At 41.3% G+C, this 5,625-nt stretch overlaps 1 long non-coding RNA gene across 1 annotated transcript; it reads left to right on the forward strand.

Annotated features, from left to right (window-relative positions):
- The first annotated feature begins 1,984 nt into the window (after positions 1-1,984).
- Positions 1,985-5,018, forward strand: LOC125007887. Its single transcript, XR_007112816.1, has 2 exons — positions 1,985-2,376; positions 3,396-5,018. It is a non-coding gene; the product is annotated as an uncharacterized LOC125007887 (long non-coding RNA).
- Positions 5,019-5,625: the final 607 nt, after the last annotated feature.

Raw genomic sequence — 5,625 nt, forward strand, 5'->3', positions numbered from 1 at the left:
TGTTAAAATACATTTTCTTTTTAGTTACAGTTCTAATTTAAGATATGTAATTGTAAAAATACGTTTTATTTAATTAACCATTATAGTAATTATGGCTGTATATGCAATATTGGTTCATATTTTGCATTAAATGCAGCTAATAGTAGTGATTTAGGCTAACATGGAAAACAATAAAGGATATAATGGGGACTATGCCACATGCTGAAGAGTCCTTGAACAAGACACTGAACTTCCAGTTGCTCACAGTGCGTGGCACTGGTGTGAATGTGCGTGTGCTTGTGTGAGTGCATGGGTAGATGTGTCTTTGACCGTAAAGAGCCTTGAGTACCATTAGGTAGAAAAGCTAACAAATGCTAACACGAGAGAACCTGACTGCAGACGTCTCAATACTCCGCTTACCAAAGTTATATGCTGCCACCCAGTAAAGGTAAAAAAAATTCGAATCACAAAACTAGTGATGCAGTTAAGTCGCGTTTAGTCCAGTCAGTCCTCTATTAATGAGTTCAAACTTTTCATCCTGTCTCGTGAACGTCATTCAGTCCGAGCAGACGCACAACACAAATATTCACTGAGGTCACACGAGGAAAGTCAGCTTTTTCATAGGATGCTTGTCTTCTTCTGGAATACCAATTGCTAACTGCCTTATACTAATATTTTCCTTTCATTCTAATCAAAAATGTTCATGCAAATTGAATACAATAACTTATTTATGTAAGTCAGAATAAATTGTACGTTGTGCTAACAGAATACACATCTATGTTGAGTTAATACATATCTGTTGAAAATAATTGTACTATCAATTTGGAGCTGTTTTTTTTTTTAAATTCATTTTCATTTATAGTTATCAACTCATTATAATGTATACACATAACAAACTTGATTGAACAAAAGAGTCTTGATTTTGATACTTTTCGATACTTACTTACTCGCTTTAGATCATAGGTCTTCATCTGGAGGTCCGCGACCCCTAGGGGATCCGAGTAGGTACTGCATGGAGGTCGCAAAATCTTTAGTTGAGACATTTTTTATACATTTTTTAATTTTCCCCCTCAATGTTCCGGCACGGCTACCCTACTGTTTCATATGTCTGACATAAAAAAAAATAATATTTGAATCTGTGTATTATTTGCGTACTACTACTAATAATAAAAATGTATATTTATAAATAGCACTAGGCCGAGTTTAATATAGAACACACAGTAGGTAGGGGGTCTTTACTTTATCTCTCCATCAGTTGGGGGGTCCTTGGCCTCAAAAAGGTTGAAGGCCTCTGGCTTAGCACAGCGGGCACATGTGTTTTGACACAGTGAGATGAGGTGTGGTGACTGGTTTTATTGCTCAGTGTCGAGCAGACAATAAAGTTTGCAGTGTCTTATAATATGAGAACATGGCTTAGGGTTCCAGTAATCATCATTAACTTGTTAGTTTCATGTTTGGCAGGTCTGAGTGTAGGTGTGAACTGCGGAGATATGGAGATATGGAGACGGGACGGCCCTGAAAGATAAGGCATGTCATGCTTAAACACAGACATTTCTCACCGCTGTGGGAAAAAAAAGGTGACGGGTGATAGGAAATGGGAACAACAACAGTGACAGATTTAAGTGTCCTCATGCTCCATGTGTGTAGCACATGTCTGAAATAAAAAAAAAAAAATGAATATTTGAACCTGTGTATTATTTGCTTAATAACAATAACAATAATAATAATAATGTATATTTATAAACAGCACTAGACTGAGTTTAGTATATAACACATGTAGGTAGGGGGTCCCTGCTTAATCCCTCCATCAGTTTGTGGGTCCTTGCCCTGAAAAATGTTGAAGACTCCTGGTTTGAGACCATTTTAAGATTCCCATGTTGAGCTGTGAAAGGAGTTAAGATCAGATTGCGTTGCAGCTTATTTACATGCATGCATGTGAGGACGTTACGTCTGACTGCAACAAAGCAGCATCTTGCACAGATGGCATGCATGTAGGATGCTTTCCACTTCCTCATGTAGGCATATGTCGTCTTTTCCGAAGCAGGCTGCTGAACCTGTTTGAGGAGGCCCGATTTTCAAATCTGACACACATTTCCAGCAGTTGCCATGAAACCCTCTTTGTATTCAGACATGTGAAGAACATGCTGGACCTTTATCTTCATTTCTCAGCGATGCATCACATTGCAGATATATCACCCAATCGAGCGTTTGAATCATTTCCTGTTTTGTCTCTCTGCACAGATGACACAATCACGTTCCTCTCGCCGTGGTGTTTTTCCATCAAAACGAGTAAAACACTGAGTGTGGCAGAACCTCACCTGTCCCAGTCCTCTCTAGCCGGGTTTGGCTTGGCTTGGCTTGGCTTGGCTGGCACGCAGAGTTCACAGTGGCGCAGCTGTGAGTCCACAGAATACACACACACACACACAAAAATAAAAATAAACCACACACACTCTTGGAACCATTACACACACATGCGCACGATTCCACAGAGCAGAGGTCTGTGCATTGCTAATTACGCCAGTGACATGGAAACACTACAAAGTAGAAAGCATCTGCCTCTCCCCCGCTTCCTTACATGTCAACACTAATGCCCCTTTGAAAAGAGGAAAAAGAGAAAGAGAGCGAGGGAGAGAAAGAGAGGGAGGGCCAATTTAGCACAAACCATCTGTCTACTGTAGTGAGATAATACATCTGTTATACTGAGGGGCGACAGCGGCGTGGAGCTGATTTTTACCAATGCATGAAGGAACCCAGAACAAGGTTACATGTCACGTTACATCAGTTTTTACACCAATTTGCCTTTTTAGGTAGTTTTGCACTTAGAGTCTTTGCTCCCAGAAGGCTCACACACACACACACACACACACACACACACACACACACACACACACACACACACACACACACACACACACATACACACACATGCACAAACTCTGTTAAACTCCCTCCCAGAGCTAAAATGCCTGCTACTGTACACTTAAGCTGTTGGTTTGATGTATCGTACTCTAAATTTCCTGCTTTATTTCTAATTCACCGTGTTAATCAGATATTTCCTCCCCGGGTCTCTCATTGTGCTCCTCCGGTCCCCGAAGTTCAAAATGAAACATTAGCCGCACATTAGCCCCGGCAAGAACAAACCCCCCCCCTTTTAAAATATTAAATATTCATATTAAATAAATAAATATTTAAATATTTGCGCGATGTTTTGCGCAATCAAATATTCACCAGCATCCGTGTAAGTGGTCGGGTCAGGAAGCGAGGGCGGCGCAGAGTGCAGTCGGTTTTGCCGAGTGGTGGGGGAGATGCAGCTCGAGGTCGAGGCGTGGATGGATGCATGGATGGGTCCTTCTCTTTCTTGCCCTTTATTTTCTTTCTCTTCTATTTTTTATTTTTTTATTTTGTGTGTGTAGCAGGCGCTCCGGCCCCTGGAGCCAGAGGGGCCACAGTTGAGTCCACAGAGTGCCTCCATGTCTATGGCTCTCTGCGTTAATGTCCCCCGAGGCCCAGGCCGAGCTCAGTCCGGCTCAAACCGCGGACGAGGCCATCGCAGTCAGCGCCGACCACCACTGCGGCCTCTCGCTCCCACTCCTCTGCCTCTGCCATCCATTATGCAGCCAATAGTCCCCAGCTGCAGCGCTCGCATCTCTCGGCTCACCCTTTCATTTTGCTCCTCTCTCGCTTGCCCACTCATTTCCCTGCGTCGGCCTCAGTTGTTCACTCACTCATTCAGACACTTGATCAGCCGTGAGCCTGACAATCAGCCTCGCATTCACGCGGGACACATGAAACCGCCACCCAGTGTTCTCCGTTATTGAAGTGATAGACTGAATTAAGTTTTAATTGAATTTAGATACATCTTCATAATTGCTGACAATCATTACACAAGATATTTACAGTCATTATGAAATATTACAATTGGAATTTACAGAAACTTTGTACAAAATATGCCTGACTTCAATGCCTGGATAGTGGGGTCCTTGTTAAGTCGTTTCTGGAGAGCAAAACATTGACCCAAAAGTCACTGGTGTCTGGAAGTGCTTTAGTTTCAGCAAGTAGATGCTTTTAGAGTCCATTAAAAAGAAAGTAAAGAGAGAAAAGTCCCAAAAGTACAGAGTCAGCAAAGTTGTGAATCGTGTTTTCTTTTTTTTTCCTCGGTTAAATTGCTCTTTTCTTTTTTCTTTTTTTCTTCTTTTTTTTTGACTGAATGGTACGTTTGATCTGTAATTCAACTGCAAAAACAACAACAAAGACCCATTTAAATAGAATAAATCCATAATATTTACACGATAATGTGAGTATTGATTTATAAAAATGAATTATCTCTTTTTCTTTGAACATGATTTATGTTTATCTACAGTTTTTTTTTTCAAAACAGAAACCTAATCACAATGGAACGCATCATACTTCTATCATTCAATTTCTACTGATTATGATGATTGTGGATTGCCATATTTATGCAGCAAGTCTGATTGCAATGAAACTCAGCTCATCAGAAAAGTTCGTTACACCAGCTTAAAGTCGTGTTAAAGCCATTCTCCGACTCTGAAGCTCCTTGTGTGATGGCAGAAGGTACGGAGCCAAATGTTCTCTTTAAATAAAAAAAAAAACAAAACAAAACAAAACAAAACAAAAAAAAAAACACGTGGTGAAATGGACTTGATTCTGTCAGCACAGCAAAAGCGAAACATAAACTCAGCCAAAGCGTCAGTGTCCACAGTTCTGCTCTTTTTTTTCCCAGATAATTTTGTGACCTTTAACAAACTGAGGAAGCTTTTTTTTCTTTTTTTTTCTCTTTTAATTTTATTTTTCTGTTCAGCGTTGGCACCGCTAGAGCCCAGGCGAGGATGTCCGGAGAAGAGAGCGCCTCCTGCTGTCCCGCCTGTTGTCCTCCGGCGTTTTCTCGGACCATCCGTCCCGGGTGGGCCGTGCAAAGCCACAGCTGCGATCTTGAACTGACAGAATAACCTCTACTAGAAAAACTAAAATGCTTTGCGCTCCGTCGTCATTATGGCTGAGATGAAAATGAAATCAAACATAAGCATGCTTTTAAAGGATGTTTTTGATATACAGTAATTATAGGAAAATAGACTATCAAGGATGACTCCTTTAAAATCATTTATAAAGCTTTCCTGGATGCAGACAGCTCGGCTACGAAGTAAATAGATACTAAACAAAAGAAATCCTTAAAGTATATGCAAACACAAGCATAAATATTTGATCCACAGAGAGTAAGCTACGAATGACAAATATTAGTGATATATTGAAATTCTGGAACAGGCACCATTTCTGTCTTTTTAAAACTCACTCTTCTTCTCCTTCTTCTTCTTCTTCTCCTCCTCCTCCTCCTTCTTCTTTGAGCGCTTGTCAGACGTTTTAAGGTGTTTCCCAAATCCTAAAAGAGTCACTGCTGACTGTAGTGTCGGGTGCTGCTGCAGTCCATCTAAAAAGTCTTTCCTTACTTTTTCCTAAAACGAGCCAGCTGAAAAGTCGGTGCACTGTTCGTCTCTCATTCTCTCTCAATCTCTCACCTCATCTTTCTTCCTCGATTTCTATCGCCACCCCATAAACCCCCAAACTCTCCCCCCTACACACTCCCCCCTCCCCCCCACCTCTCCCTCCCACCCCCTCCCCTCCCCCCTC

Source organism: Mugil cephalus, chromosome 5, assembly GCF_022458985.1.
Source record: "Mugil cephalus isolate CIBA_MC_2020 chromosome 5, CIBA_Mcephalus_1.1, whole genome shotgun sequence".
Lineage (NCBI taxonomy): Eukaryota > Metazoa > Chordata > Actinopteri > Mugiliformes > Mugilidae > Mugil > Mugil cephalus.